Here is a 7,830-nt window from a genome sequence, read left to right as displayed (position 1 = left end):
TTTAATTATTAATTTTTAACTTATACCAAACAATTATTTAATTCACAATTTCAAAATTGGAATTGCCATTTCATAAAAAAATGTGTATTTAAAAAAATTATTTATAAATTATTATTATTTGAAAATAATGGATGATAAATTAAAAATACACCATCTGAGATTTACTTAAAATATGGATTGTCCCTTATGATTTTATAAATTACAAATATCCATTTGTTATAATTTTTTATTTAACTGAATTAACAGAAAAATGAAATTTATAACTACTCTTTTATATAATAATAAAATTACTTGAATTGCTAAGAAACGTAAAGGGATTTGATGTAATTTTCAAAAAGGTCGAGCTTCTCTCATGTTGGTATCTCAACATGAGAGAACTTGAAGGATCCGTGGAGCTCACCATATACCTCGTTTTGATAATCTAAACTGTTCACCTTTTAACACTCGTTCAATAAATAGTTATACAAAAAATCAAAATGATCGGACATCGATAACTATATATTTAAATCATATTTATATTATAAAAAATGAATAATTATTTTTTTAAAACAAATATCATCAAGAAAAATGATATATAAATTTACTTTTTAAGCTAACTTTCTAGCAATACTCATCAAATATATGGCCATGGAATAGTATTTACATTTGCCATCAATGCAGTATTAAGATATTCAGTTCCGATTCGTAGCTCGAAATTCGGAGGCTCGAATTTGGCTCGACACCAAAACGACGTCGTTTTGGTCTCTTTTTTCTTTTTTTTTCGCCATTTCTGAAGCTGAAGAAGAAGAAAAAGAAGAGAAGAAGAAGAAGAAGAAAAATGCAGACAGATTCACAAGCTGGGTTTCATCACCATCATCATCATCATCAACAATTTTCTTTATTTATTTTTTTTTTTTTTCACATCCAAAATCTGGAATACAAAATTGGTTCCTCTTCTTTGGGTATTTCTGGATTTTCATCATCCAAAATTGGTTCCTCTTCTTTGGGTATTTTCTCACATCCAAAATTGGTTCAACAAAAGTACCCTGAAAAGAATCGACACCATCCAGATTTTCTATGAGAAAATACCCAGAAAAGATGATGAAGAGGAACCAATTTTTCTCACACCAGATTTTCTTCCCCATTTGAGAGCAGCACAGAAAATCTGGAATACCCATTTAGGTATTTCTTCATTTTTCTTCATCAAACCCGAGTTCATCTTCATCATCAAAAACACAGAGATCTTCATCAATATCAACATTTTCATCAACAACAACGCAAAGATCATCTCCAGATCAAAAAAAAAAACAGTTCGGCGCATCGTCGATAAAAAAAAAAAAAAGATCAAAAAAAAATAGATAAAAAAAAACAAAGATCTTCATCATCTTTTTCTTCAGATCATCATCTTCATCTTGGTTCCTCTTCTTTCTCTCTTCCTCTTTTCTCCTTCTCTCTCTCTTTTCTGTCTTCTCTCTTTGTGTATTCTGATTCAAAACACAAGAAAAAGAAAAAAAAATTCGAAATCGTTTTGGATTTCGAGCCGAATTCGAGCCACCGAATTCGAACTACGGATCATTTTTCTAAGACATTTTCCATCAGCCACCAACAAAATTACTTACTCACTGCTGCGACAGTTGCTGTGACCGCATCATCCCCCGCGATAATTTGGTTTTACTTTTAAAAAAAATAAACACTAAAAAATATTTTTTAAATGAGATTTTTCTTTATAAATCCTATTATGGGAACTTGTTTATTGTGAAGTCGTATGGAATTTCTTATAATCTCATAAGTCCTATTTAGATAGGATTTTGTTTTATGAGATCCTATAATATATAAATCAGTGTTAGTAGAGAATTATTGCACCCCCAATTTGCTCCCATTTTGATCCTTATATGTGTTCCCATCCTAAGTTGTTCCCATTTTGGGAAGGTGAATTCGCACTGCGATAGTTGTGTGATTGTGGCCTATTGGAACATCACTTTGATCGGATTTCTTGCATTTCAAAACTTCGGCTTAAATTGATGTATTTTGTATCGTTCGAGAATTGCAAATAATGCCAACAACGCGAGTGTGAAATTGTGTACTTGTCACATTTAAAGTGATTAACGTTACTACTGGTCAAATATAAGGCCAATGTTCAGCTTCCACAATATGTCCACACATTTACATTGGGTACATTGTTATGAACCCGTCTTAGTTGACATCACGTAACGACCATATCACACCCATCTATGAGGTTAGCACATATTCACATTTGGCACAATTCGTATGCAATCAATAATTGGTGGATGATTCAAGTGTTATATTGTTTCATGAATGGCTTGGCCGCCCATATAGATACCACGTTTAAATTGTAAACATTTAGTCCAACTGGTTAATTGGCCTTGCTCGTTAAAATGTTAGGTTAATTCTTACAATTGTTGGACTATTTTGTAACACTTACGTTGCCCAATTGGCTAGCACCAGTTGTCCAATTGGCTGATCGTTACAATGTTGGGTTAATTTGTATGAAACCCAAAATTGAACGACAATCCGAGTTTTACATTGTTCCATTGTCCAATTGGCCTTATCCGTACAGATGTCACATCTATTGGAAAGTAAGCTTGACAGCCACCACCCTAGATAGCCACCTTAGCAACTGAAAAATCTGTGTTCAAAGATTGCTGAGGCATGAAAATTCAAAGTTTGAAGGCTTTATGTCAAAATAAGATTATATTGTTGTATATGCATTTAATGCCTTCACATTACTAGTTTTATCTATATGTAGCTATTGTATTTTGAAGATTCAGTGTGTGAGAGAAAGAAGAGAATTAGAAAGTAAGAGTGGGTTTCCTCCCTTCAGTGTATTCTAAATATTTTGAGTGAAATAAATCTGTTTTCAGATTATAAATTCTCTTTTTTTGTATTTGTTTTTGTGAACCAACATAAGTGGTTTGCACCCCACTCCCATCAACAGTGGTATCAGAGCACCAGGAGGGCCTGTTTTTTCAAAAAACAGTATAACAGAGCATCGTTTTAAATTTTGCCCAGAAATCAAAGTTGTTAAAATCAACTTTTGATCACATTAGTGTGTAGTACTCATCGAGACGATGACACTGAAAAAAACCACGTTGAAAACCGAGTCCCATAGGGACCACACGCGATGTCGACGCCGTCAACACGCGTAGAAACGCTCTAACACGCCTCCACGCGTCTTCTTCGCCCGAATTTGTAGAGTCCGACCGTCAAGCCGAGCGGAGCCGCGCTGCCAAGCCGCAGACCGAGCCGAGCTGCTAACGTTATCCTATCCGGAGAAATTATCTGGTGCTTCTTAGAAGTTCCAGATTCCGCCGATCTGAACCGTTCAATTATTTTTTTCTAGATCTAAGCCGTTTGAAGTCCCTTTTTGGTGATCCAATAGTGCTTTCCAACTATTTGGAATATTTCGGACATATCTATATGGTCGGAATTTGAAAATTACATTCTGAAAATTTGCAAATTTCTTAAAGTCAACCAATGGCCAGTACAAACAATTTCTTTCAATCCTAGTTTCCAAAACTCAGCACGGAGAACTATAAAAATTGGAGCATTCAAATGCAAGTCCTACTAGCCTCACAAGATTTGTGAGAGTTAGTGGATCCAGGATATGATGAGCCAGCTACTCTTGAAGATGAAGGAAATTTAAATGAAACTCAGAAGACGACGTTAAAAGATTTAAGGAAGAGAGATAAAAAGGCCTTGTATCTACTTTATCAAGGCATTGATGAGTCAAGCTTTGAGAAGATTTCAGCAGCAGCAACCTCTAAAGAGGCATGGAGTATTCTTCGCAATTCACACCGTGGAATTGAGAAGACGATCAGAGTTCGACTCTAGGTGTTACATGGCGAATTCGAGATGCTGCACATGAATGAGAATGAGTCAATTTCTGAGTACATCAATAGAACATTGACCATTGTTAATCAGATGAGAAAATATGGAGAGAAAATGGAATCTCTTCAAGTGATAAAGAAGATTCTACGATCACTCAGTCCCAAGTTCGAGCACGTGGTTATAGCAATAGCAGAGTCCAAATATCTCAGTGCCATGACCACCGATGAGTTGATGGGCACACTTGAGATTCATGAACAAAGGATCAACAAAAAAACTCCATCAAGTTCTCTTGAGCAAGCTCTTCAATCAAAGCTGTCTTTCAGAGATGACATAAATGAGCAAGGGGGGACATCACAAAGAAGCCGAGGAAGAGGTCGTGGTTACAATAACCGAAGTTCTGGTTTTCAAGGAAGAAGCAGAAAAGGTCCAGCCGGAGGAGGAAGAAGTCAACCACACTTTGCTCCAAGAGGAAGAGCAAGAGGAAGAGGATGTGGTTACAATAACTGACCAGGATTTGACAAAAGCAATGTTCAGTGCTACCATTGCCACAAGTTCGGGCATTACAACAATGAATGCTGAAGTAGAGCAACAACAGAAGCTAGAGAGCAAGTAAATTTTGCTGAGCAGGAAACAAACAAAGTCGGACCTACAGTCCTGTTTGTCCACCATGGAGATACTGAAAATCAAAACAATGTTTGGTATCTAGATTCGGGAGCCAGTAATCACATGTGTGGTAAAAGAGAGTTGTTTGTTGAGCTTGACGAGACTGTACAAGCACAAGTCTTATTTGGTGATTCTTCAAAGACTCCAGTGAAAGGAAAAGGCAATATTCTAATCAAGCTCAAGAATAGAGATCATGATTACATCTCCAATGTTTATTATGTTCCTGCCAAGAAGAACAACATTTTGAGTATGGGACAACTCCTAGAGAAAGGATATGACATTAGCATGAAAGATTGTCATCTTCCCATCAAAGACAATCATGGTAATTTGATCGCTCGGGTGAGAATGTCTAAGAATCGGATGTTTGCATTGAACATCCAACATAATGCTGCGAAGTGTTTAAGTGCCATCATCAAAGACAAAAATTGGCTATGGCACTTGAGGTTTAGACATCTCAACTTTAGAAGCTTGAAGCTGTTGTCAAGCAAGAATATGGTAAAAGGACTCCTTCATATTGCTCATACTAATGAAGTCTGTGAAAGCTGCATTCTTAGCAAGCATCACAGAACTAGCTTTGCCAAAAAAGTGAAGTGGAGAGCAACAAAGCTGCTGGAGCTAGTGCACACTGATGTGTGTGGTCCATTGAAGCCAATGTCAAATGGACAGAATAGATATGTTCTCACCTTCATTGATGATTATAGTCAGAAGACATGGGTGTATTTTCTTAAAAGAACGTCGGAGTTGTTCAGTATCTTCAAAGAATTCAAAGCTTTTGTAGAAAAGCAAAGCGGCTACTACATTAAGACATTACGGTCAGATCAAAGTGGAGAATATACATCTGCTGTTTTTGAAAGATTTTGTAATGAGCATGGAATCAAGCATCAAATAACACCATCCTATACGCCACAGCTGAATGGTGTTGCTGAAAGAAAGAATCGCACAATCTTAGATATGGCAAGGAGCATGTTAAAAGGAAAAGGATTGCCCAAGTAATTTTGGGCTGAAGTCGTATCATGTGCTGTGTATCTACTAAATAAATGTCCAACCAGGAGCCTTCACTCTATGACTCCAGAAGAGGCTTGGAGTTCACATAAGCCAAGTGTCAACTATCTCAGAATATTTGGGTGTGTTGCACACACTAAGATTCCAGAAGCAAGAAGAACCAAGCTCGATGATAAGGGAGAAAAATGTATCCTTGTCGGATATGGAGACAGAAAAATGAGATACAAGTTGTATAATCCCCTTACTAGAAAGGTGATCATGAGTAGAGATGTGATATTTGAAGAAGAAGAAGAAACTTGGAACTGGAATCAAGATGAAGTTGTTAAAGATGCAGAACTCATTCTTGAAGATAAAATATCAAAAGCTCCGGTTGAAATTACAAGAGAAGTTCAAGATGAGCCACAAACTCCTCAACATAGAATACTTGCACCTAGATTGCCAGTTTCGGATAGAAGTGATGCATCATCATCATCATCATCATCATCATCATCATCAGATGATAGTTTTTTCAAACAACCAAGGCTAATAAGAAATTTGCAAGAGATTGTAGACACCCCATTTTTTACCGTCCTCAAGACTCGATTGTGCTCGCAGGTACATCCAGCCACTAGCTTGATTGCTCGTTGGGTATTCGAATTTCGCGACGGAACGTCACAGGTTTGAGCTTTCCGAACCCTATATCCTTTCTGCCCCATTCTTGGACCATGCTTGGTCCTTTCAGAATGCTTTTCTTAGTGCACTGCCAACCATGGTCTGGCACTGCCGGCCATGCCTTTGTTGCTGCCGACCACTGGTGAAGCCTGCCGGCCATCAGTGAACCACTGCTGGCCACCACTAATGGCCGGCAGAACCCCTGTCTCAGCTGGTTTCACTCCAGATCTTTTGAGCCAGCTGGAATCCTTTCATCTCGCCTACATACACGTGTATGGAGGGATGAAGCTCTTGCCAAGCTTCTTAAAGAAGCTTTGCATTGTTTTCCCTCTATATAAGGAGAGGCCCTCTCTCCTTAGCAGAGGTTCAGCCATTTTAGAAGAGATATAGCTTTCTCTTTCTATATTTCTTACTCTCTCTCTATAGTGTTGTTAGTTTTGTGCCTTTTTCTTGCACTTTTGCACTACAACATATAGAGACGCACCACCACCTTTGGGCTGAAGTTCTTACGAGTGTTACTTGAGCTCTGAAAGTTGGTTTTTGGCCCCTGAGGTTGCTGGTTTCGAAGTTGGACTTCAAGGGTGAGCTTTTTCCTCATTTTAGCACTTTTTTGTATCTCATTTTGGCCATTCTTGCATATTGTTTTAGGCCTTGCTTTCAACTGAAAAAAGTCTTGTATTTAAGTACTTTTGGTAGTTGTTTAAGGTCTTCGTGCTGTTGAGGGTCTTCAACCCTCTTGTTTGCCTTGTTTGGCCTTGTTTTGAGTCATGCCATAAGGCCTTTGAGCTAGCCTTGGTTTGGCCTTTTAACCACTGAAATCCGGTGAATTTTCAGTGGTAGGCATGTGGTTTTGAGGTCTCAAATCAGAGGCGGTGGCCCCCTCTCTTCTAGTTTTTGTTTGCTTGAGTTTTTGGCCTTCAAAAGGACCATGCCTCTCTGTATTTTTAGGCTTGGTTCAGGCCTTTTTTTGTGACTCTTAGGACCTGCCTTAAGTCTGTCCATGGTTGGTTTGGTCATATTTTGCATGCTTCTTACATGTGTAGTGTAATCCCATTTGTGGCTCATCAAAGTAGCATGTCATCCTAACTTATGTTGAGTCCATTCCAGCATGTTTTTGGTGATGTTTTTCCATGACATAACTCTGTCCATAGTTGGTTTGGTCATCCTTTGTATGCTCCATATACTTGTAGAACAAATCTTGCTTACTAGCTTTATGTGCATGATGTTTTGACTCATCATCCTAACATATTTTGACTTTGCTCTAGCATGATTTTATTCTTATTTTGGGCTTCCCTAGGACTTTTTTGGGCTGCCATGGCCATATCACTCATGTTTTGTATAGCTATAGTGTAAATGCTTTGACTAGCCTTGGGTTTTGAGGCCCCTACCATGCCATACATGTGATGTTTGCATGCTTTGCCATCATTTCAAATGTTATTTCAATTCACGAAATGTGGTCATACACTTGCATTTGACATGCTTTGAATGCCTTGAAGAGTTTGTGCTTTATGTCTCAAGAATGAACTTTTGTGCATGCCACTAAGCCTAAACCTTTGGCTCATCATATCAGTGCATTTTTGGTCTTGTTATACCTTGATGTAACTTTGTTTCATGTTGTCCATGTCATGCCATGTTTGGTTTTAATAGGTGTAGTGTATTACCCCTTTTGTAACCTTGCATGCTTCA

The sequence above is a fragment of the Camellia sinensis genome, chromosome 5 (assembly GCF_055761805.1).
Source record: "Camellia sinensis isolate YWXY chromosome 5, ASM5576180v1, whole genome shotgun sequence".
Classification (NCBI taxonomy): Eukaryota; Viridiplantae; Streptophyta; class Magnoliopsida; order Ericales; family Theaceae; genus Camellia; species Camellia sinensis.
Note: the sequence above shows the minus strand (reverse complement) of the source record.